Source organism: Athene cunicularia, assembly GCF_003259725.1.
Source record: "Athene cunicularia isolate RWA chromosome 3 unlocalized genomic scaffold, athCun1 chr3_part1, whole genome shotgun sequence".
In the NCBI taxonomy this organism is placed as follows: domain Eukaryota; kingdom Metazoa; phylum Chordata; class Aves; order Strigiformes; family Strigidae; genus Athene; species Athene cunicularia.
This window is the reverse complement of record NW_020799097.1, coordinates 54,190,749-54,199,675: the sequence shown is the minus strand read 5'-3', so window position 1 is coordinate 54,199,675 and position 8,927 is coordinate 54,190,749.

Below are 8,927 nucleotides of genomic sequence, written 5' to 3'. Positions count from 1 at the left end.
GAGGAAGTTCATAGGACTTGTTTTTCCTGTCACTTGAGGTGAAAAAAATTACATGATGCCAACGTTGTCTAAATGTCTATTTCAAATAATAAAAGTTCTGTATAGTGCATTTTTGTAGAAGTAAAAGAAGTAGGTCAGTGTGCCAGTGAAGACTTCAACTCTTGGCACTTTGACTGCCAGCCTGATTCTGTAATTTTAAATGAACAAGATAGAAAGGAATGTCGGGTAGAGCACACACCCTGTATCTTGGCAGTTGTGTTAAGCTAATGTACAAGTTAAGTGAAACGTTTAAGTATATGCTTAAGAAGTTAATCGCCTGTGTAGTTTTCTGTCTTCATGAACTTGGAATCAGTCAGCAGGTTTAGAGGAACACGTTCCTATAGGCTGAATTCTTCTGTAAGTTGTTAGTGCATCAGCTAGAGCATATATAGTATTATGTAGGTAATCTGAAGATCCCTAATAAAAAACCCTAGCAAACTGAAAGCCAAAAAACCTAAATGTAGGTGGCTTTCTGTGCATGGTGACTTTTCATAAAGTGTGCAAGTCCGTCTAAGGGAGCACACTGCAGAATTGTATTCCTGCTTTGTTGTTTGACAGTACTTTTTAAACCAAGGTAGGACCACACACCTTCTTACGAGGGTCTGTTTGGATTTTTTTCCCCCCTCTCTCCTTTGTCTTGTAGTGAGAAATGCACCTGTTGAAGACCAAGATATTCCTTTGCCCATGACAGATGTGTCTATAAAACTGGGAGCATAGTTGCAATAACTTCATAAGAAAATTGTTTAATTTTTTCAAATGTTGTAAAATTTTCCAGTATTTACTGAGATACTATTTTATTAATTGCACTTTTAACTGAATCCTTTTTATCTTCTGGAATAGAAATCTGTTGGTAATAGATAGAACGTGGCCTTTTGGAAAATCAGTTGAATGAGATTTGATGCAGCTAATTTTATATCCTAAAATGTGAGCCGTTTTCAGATATTTGGGGAGTGGAAGTACAGGTTTGTATAAATTTTTCAGTTGGCTTACACACTAAATTGTCTTTAGCTTGATAGATACGACTTCTCTCAAAGTAATTACACCCTTTTTAAAGGGGTCACCTATACTTATTTCATATTTTCCTGTATCAGAAGCTCTGGAATTCTATATGAGTTCAACTAGTTTACTTTAGTTTCAGTCAGTATGTAGTACAGTGTTTTCCTTTCCTCTGCCTCATTTGTTGGGAGTTACCAAAGAGTAAGTGATAAGGAACCAGTATTTTAGTTTATATTTCTTAGTTTTATTTACTGAATTATTTAGCATAGCTAATACGACTTTCAAAATAATGGCAATAATAAAACTACCATTATGACATCTAAAAATGGATTTGTGTCGTCTTAATAAAAAACTGAAAGCATGGGCAACCTGCAGAAAAAGTCTTTGTGAGGCAGACAGAAATTTGGGACCGGCAGCAAAGTATATAAGCAGTGGTTTTTAAAAAAAAAAAAAAAGTAGTAGTTTGTACTTCTGTAGGTCCAAACAGAACTGCACAGTCAAATACAAAATAAAACAGTGACAAGAAACAGTGTGTAAAGCAAAGTGGAAACAATAATAGGTTGCTGCAGTAACAGGTATTTTGATGATAGAGTGGGAAAAGATCTGACTGGAATATAAATGTTGATTGATGTATACATTTATGTGAATGAAAACAAAATTTTTAAGATGCTTTACATATATTATTGTTATGCTATCTTTTAATTGTTGGGAGGAAAAGTGTGCAAAATAATTACGTATCTGGATGGTCTTCTGCAGAGAAGATATAAAAGTATGAATGTTTTGCATCTTTTTAATTTGCTGACCAGTTTCTGAATGGTTTGTCAGGACTTGAATGGAATCTGAAAAATGGAGCAATTCATTTGTAGATGTCTCATGTACTTTGTATTCTGTATGGAACATATTAAAGATGGACTACATTAGTTGATTCATTTATGTGTTCAGTATCATACACTGCATTTTTACTAAGACCGTCTACATAGCTATACTATTGTAGGGTTTATTTAGGGAGTCAGTAGTCGTAAATTTTGTCATTCATCTTAGCCACATAATAAAGACCATTTTGCTAAATTTAAAGCTTTAACTAAAAACTGACATCACATTTTTGAGTTCACAATAATAATGAAATAAAGGGGTTTAATTTAATTTAAAAATTTGTAAGTACAGTCCTCTAAAACAGTTTATTGAAACAGACTAGTCATTTTATTCATTGACAAGTGGTAAGCATTCTTCAGTTGTGTTGACATCCAGGTTTTTTATCAACAAAAATTATGGTTCCCAAGTGTATCGTTCATTTATTCAGAAACTCACATTTTGTACAGTGCTGTCACATTGTTTAGTTTTGCAAGGAGCGCAAGTGAGGTTAATAAGGCTCTGATCTGTTCCATGGTTTCTCTTTCAAATCAGTCCATTAAACTTAATAGTGTTGTCTGCAAAATTGCAGCAGATGCTGCTTAATGGGCAGAAGAATCAAATAGTCAAGACTGAAGAAAGTTAGACTGTTCTTGTCTTTTGGAGAGTTGTAGTCCAAGCAGTGAAGTGACACTGGTGAGATAATGGAGATGATCCTTTCTTCCAGCAATTAGAGAAACATATACTTAAGAGTTTTGGATACTTCACATCTAGGGGCTAATGCCAAAGGTAGGGGTCCCCATGAAAACTTATTAGTATGTGGACTGCCCAGTTCATAACTGTGCACAGTAGGCTTTTTTGTTGCTGAAGCAACACCACTTGTGTATCTGGTGTCTGTGAATATGTTTAAGCCTCAGGCTGTAGGAGCCACAGCTGTCACATCCTGAAAAATTGTTTTGTATCCTCTAGTTGTGTAATGTTATGGGAAGACTTAGGAATAATGATTTTGTTGTTTGTAAAGCATAATTAGTTTTTTTTTTAACCTACTTTTGCCTCACTTTAAAAAAAATGACCCCAAAATGTAATGTTAAACAAATATGCTAGTGGTGTATCTTGATATTTATGTTACTTTTTTTTGCATATACTGGGGCAGAAGCCACAGAGTAATTGCACCATTGTAGTATGCTCTGATGTGTTTCATGATCCTAGAACCTTCAGCCTTTAAATCAGAATATTAATAGTCCCCATCAGGAGTGAATGTTAAATATGAACACGTGTTGGTAAACTTTCTGGAATCTAGCATAAATTACACAAGGACATGCTGCTGAAGAAGTAAAAACACCTCATATACTTAATTTGTTTATGAATTTTGGCTTGATACTATGGCAAGATTCATATGGACCTCATAAAATTAAAAAAAACCTATATTTTTTAATATATGTATATTATATATAATATATATATTTTATATATGTGTGTGTATATATATATGTATGTATATATATGTGTGTGTATATATATATATATATATATAAAAATAAAAATATGTACATACCATAGGTGTGTTATTTGGAACAGAAGCAATGGAGCTTGTGAAATCTTACTTCCTACTGATTTGCAGGGAATTATTTGTCCTAATGCAAATGCCAAGCACTTTCTCAAGTCCCTAAGACCTTCCAGTTCAGGCACCCACGGTTTACTCCCATGATCAGTGAGCTTCCATGCCACAGTGCCCTTTGCGTTTTCACTTACCTATGGTTTGGGTTTTTTGGCTGGAGAAGAGGCAGCAGCACAGTCACTAGTTCGTCACTGGACTTGTGGTGTTTACCCGTATCTCTGGGTGGATTAAACAAACTAGCTAAATTCTCCCTCTTCCCACTTTTCCTACCACGAGGGCACTAATCCATCACTCTCTCCTACCGAGCAGCTGTTTTGCACAAAACTGGTCTGTTGTAGGAACTTTAATCCTACACACCTTTACCCCTCTAATGGATTTGTTTGAATCTTGAAAAGGGATTCAATTCAAATCAGCAGGGAGGGAAGGTGAAATAGGGAGAAAAGTACACATACAGATAAAATAGTACTAGACTGCCTTGTTTATGAAACTAGGAAATAGTGAAATGGGACCAGGTTTTGTGGGTTTTTGTTTTTGCTAGTCTCCTTGTGTTGGATGTTTCTTCAAGTCCTGGCTGCTGGCATCTAGAGATGATATGGTGGAAAAAAATAATGTCTCATTTAAAAAAGACAGTTTTCAGACCTTTATAAGTTTAGAAGTCTCAGCATGAGAATGAATTAGGTGTACCCTAAAGGCCTGATAAGAAAGGAAAATGAAAAAAAATCTTTAAGGAATATTTGCTACTTTAAAGGCATTTGATGAGTGCTTGGCTTATGACTTTTAGTCACTGGAGGCTGGTAAGATGATGGGTATTTTTCTACGTATTTAGCTTTCATTTGCTGAAAAATCTGTGTGTTTTTTAATATGTCCATTATGCTTAGTCTTATTTTGAGCTAGAAATTGATACACCGAAAAGTGCATCGTTACAAGCCTTGAAAAGCATTCATTACACTTTGACATTGAGGGAATTCAGGTCATCTTCTCATTTTTATTTGGTGTGGTGAATAATGGCACTGCCTTGTCCAAGGATTACTCAGATTTAGGACCTAGCTTTCCAATTCAGTTTGACTCCATTTTGAGTCCCCATGTCTGGGCAATGGCTAAGTATTAGATATATTTTCATAGCTGTTAGCTCAAATAAAAATCTTCTCTGTACTGCAGAAATTATTGGAATGATGGCTCAGAAACTGAAAAAGCTTTTCCCAAAGCTGTAAACATTGTCATTATTTTATCTGACTGCCATCTCTGCCCCCAACCCCCTGCAACTGGTTTCTCTTTCAGTACTGAGAGGTAGATTGTTTCCTGTTAACATGGTATGTTACTCACCATGGTTCCACTTTCTGAAATTTTCTCAATCTGTGTGCTCCCTCTGATGCTTTGAAACTTGGAGGTTGTGATACTGCCATTTTCTAATGCGTCATTCAGGCAGTGATGGTTATGAGACATGGTAACTTGTGGTTTTAGCATGCCATCTGTCTACTTCCTGTTGTGCGGTTCTGTACACAAATATGTCTGTATTTGTACTTCTTTGTCATGTTACATTTATTCATCATGTCTTTCACGTATTTACATTATAAGTTGTTCAGGACAAAGTCCACATTTTTATTCATTACTATGTGCAAACAGCATAGTATCTTTGAGTATGGCTCTGAGATATTATAGAAATAAATTATTTTTGGTTAGTTATTGTATTGATCACTTTTGTATGAAAAATGTGTAGGTGGATGAATGATTTTTTTTTTCTGAGAGTTCAGACCATCATATGAAAAAAATTATATGATAGTATATAAAATAATTGGAAGAGACCTCTGATATTTTGTTCTTCATTTTGTTCTATGACTCCTAATGAAAAACACTACTTAAGATTTTAAGACCTCTATGACTTTAAATGCAGTCAGTCCCAGTATTTAAGCTGACATTTATTATATTGCCATTTTAAAATACATATTTAGCATGATTGTTTATAACAAACAGAACTTTTTGGTAACTCATAACTACTTGAACAGGAAATAAGAACTGTTGATTAAAAATAGAAGGACATTATGTCTGAACTGTTTTGCCTAGAGATTTTTTTTTTAATTTTTTCAATAATATTTTTGAATGCTCTGTGGAATAAGTATTTATCTGTTGCTTAATGCCATGATTCATTTACTTTTATCTCCCATGGGGAAAAAAAATAAGTAATTTGTGAATTCTTGGGTTATTTCAGTTGAATTTTGGTTTTAATTTTCATGGGCGTAATCTCTGAAATACAAAATACCTGATAAATGGCAAAACCTGACCAATACCTGAGTAAATATTTAGCTTTTCAAAACTATTCTTCAGGTATCATCTGTGTGTTAGACTGTTTGGCAGACAAATACTGAGTTTTACTATTTGATTAATTTGACTAAGCTCTGTAATTTACTTGAATTGTAGACTTTTATTTAGAGTTTAGAGATAGCTTGATTGCAGAGCAGTGTCATGATAATATGAAGCAGTAGCTCTTTCTGAAATAGCATGTGTTTACTGGTACTCTGTGGAAGAAAAGAAAAAACCGACTTACAGAATTACCTTTTCTCCCCCCAGCCCAGGGAGATCAGATCAGTCTTAAAGGTTGGGTTTTTTTTCCTCATGGTTCTGAATAAAAAATAAGGTAAGAAACCAAAGAGTATGTCTTGTATAGTTAACAGTGTATGGGTTCTAATGGGGACAGTAAATGCAAACAAATTAACAGTAATGTGTCTAGTAATTATTGATAAAGTGGAGAACAAGCTTGAATGAGGTATTTAGAAAAATATGTGATTCTGTAAGTAATGCTGTTCTTTTTTTCTTAGTCTTCTCCATGCAGACTCCTTTACAAAACTTCTCTTGAGTTCTCAGTCAGCAGCCAGTGTTGAACGGAAGCATTTCTCAGAACACTTCAGGAACAGTTAGTGATTGTGGTCCATGATGAGGATGAGAGTTGGCAAAAGTGGATCATTGAAACAAGAGGCCTGACTTCCTTTAATAAAGAAGAAACTTGATTATTTTCTGGTTGTTTTCAGTAAGCTTTGGCTTCTGTTGTAAGGCCCATACCAGGCACTTCCCATTGCCATGGGCACTGAATTCCAGTTACAGATCTTGGTCAGAGAAAAGTATCCAAGACTTCAGTGAGTCAGAGACAAATGAGCATATCTCAAAAGGCATTAACCTTGCCAACATGTGTCAGAATAAAAGGAAATAAGAGCTGTGCAAATTCCGTCTTTCTTGTGTCCTGTCTGCTTCTTTCAAGTAGAACTAGATGTACGTTTTCATGATTAAATCATACTTCCGTAAGCCATAGTTCAGTCCTGATACTCTGTGTTGCCTGGGGCATAGACTCACAAATGAGTTGGAGAGAAGCTAAGGTGTTACCTTGCAGTATGATACTTGCTAATGCGTGGTAATTGCTGATCTGCACAGTGGTATACTGCCCTAAATACAGAAGAGTTCCTCTTTTGGCTCAATCAGCAAGTTACTGTTAAAGGATGTTATGAAAGTAAACCTGCTACCCTCTCTTCAACCTCTGCCCCTATTGTTCCCCAGTTTAATTTTCTGTTCTCTATTTGTTGTTTCGTAGCTCTTCCTAATCTCTCCTAACTATGAGGCTCAGTGGTCTCCCTTGGTTGTTTGTTACTTCTTCCCCAACTGACTTCTCCACAAATTGTAGAACAGTCACAGGTGACCTTCAAAATACATTATGTCTGTCATCCAACAGTCTTGTTGGAAAGTATATCCAAAAAGCTACCACCAGTTAAAGGATTGGTATCCCTGCTTGTGCAACATTAATTTATCGTTGTTGTGCTTATGCAAACTGACACATAATTAAAATATCTGGCACCATCTTCTTCTGTAGAACGCCTGCCTTATGCAGTGAATGGTGCTTTTGGAAGGAATGGCCTTACCAATAGTTACTGTTTGTGCTCATCATTTCCTCCGCTATTTCTGCCCTCTATTTTTTACTGAGTAGCTTCCAAAATTGAATGTAAAGCTGTTGAATTTCCAGTGGTCTTTCCATATGATTCCCTTCTTACAAAGTGAGGGAATGTGGATAAAAAACAGTGCTAGTAGAAGTAATATAAAGGAGAATTAAGTGAGCTGGCCAAGCTGAGAAAGGCAGGACTTCTGTGAAATCAAGAGAAGGGTGACCAGCAGGTTGAGGTTGATTCTCCCCCTCTACTCAGCTCTTGTGAGACCCCACCTGGGGTCTTGTGTTCAGCTCTGGGGCCCCCAACGTAACAAGGACATGGACCTGCTCGAGTGGGTCCAGAGGAGACCACAAAGATGATCAGGGGACTGGAGCACCTCCCTTATGAGGACAGGCTGAGAGAGTTGTGGTTGTTCAGCCTGGAGAAGGCTCTGGGGGAGACCTTATAGCAGCCTTCCAGTACATAAAGGGGGCCCACATGAAAGCAGGGGAGACACTCTTGATCAGGGAGTGTAGTGACAGGATGAGGTTTTAAACTGAAAGAGGGTAGATTTAGATTATATATAAGGAAGACATTCTTTCCTGTGAGGGTGTTGAGGCACTGGAAGAGGTTTCCTAGAGGCGTGATTGCCCCCTCTCTGGCAGTGTTCAAGGCCAGGTTGGACGGGGCTTTGAGAAACCTGTTCTAGTGGAAGGTGTCCCTGCTTATAGCAGGGGGGGTTGGATCTGGATGATCTTTAAGATCTGTTTCAACCCAAACCATTCTATGATTCTGTGAAATAATGTAAAGATTTGTCAGCCTTCATAGAAGTAGATCACAAGTTTTGAAACCAGCTTACTGTGTTTGCTTTTTGGTGTGACTAGTATATCTGCATCTTTTCCTTGGGATAGATTTATGACTTTTCATAATGTGTAAAGAAATTACTTCTAGTATGTGTGTTCATACCATTTCTCATTTTGCTCTCTTTATTAAAGCAATGGGATATGAATTTAAATTCTAGGTCATATGCAGACTACTATTTTTTTATGATGAGTTTGACAGTCTCTGTGATCCCTTTGGAGTATCATTCATGTCACAAAACTGGTAGCCATCATTCTTGCTACTTTATAATTTGCACAGGGAAATAACTTCTTTTTTTCCTCCCCAGAACTCTGTTCTGTCCCTTAAATGCCATTCTCAACTAGGTGAGGCTGGACAATATTAAACTGGTGTAATTTGTCTGTTCTGCCACTTTCTGCTTCTCCAGGCTTTTTTTGAATTAGAATGGATGAATGTCTCTGTGTGTGTGTGTGTGTGTTTGTATAAAAAAAGCAATAAAATTCAGCATGTCAGTTGTTAGTACCTGTTTAAAGCTATTAGTGGTCTTTTTTTTTGAAGTGGAAGTAATACAGTTATACATTATATAATAATAATAATAATAATAATAAAGTAGAAGTAATATAATTTTATATTATGTGAAATTGTGACTGAGTCAAACTGTGCCTTCATTGTTAAGGTCT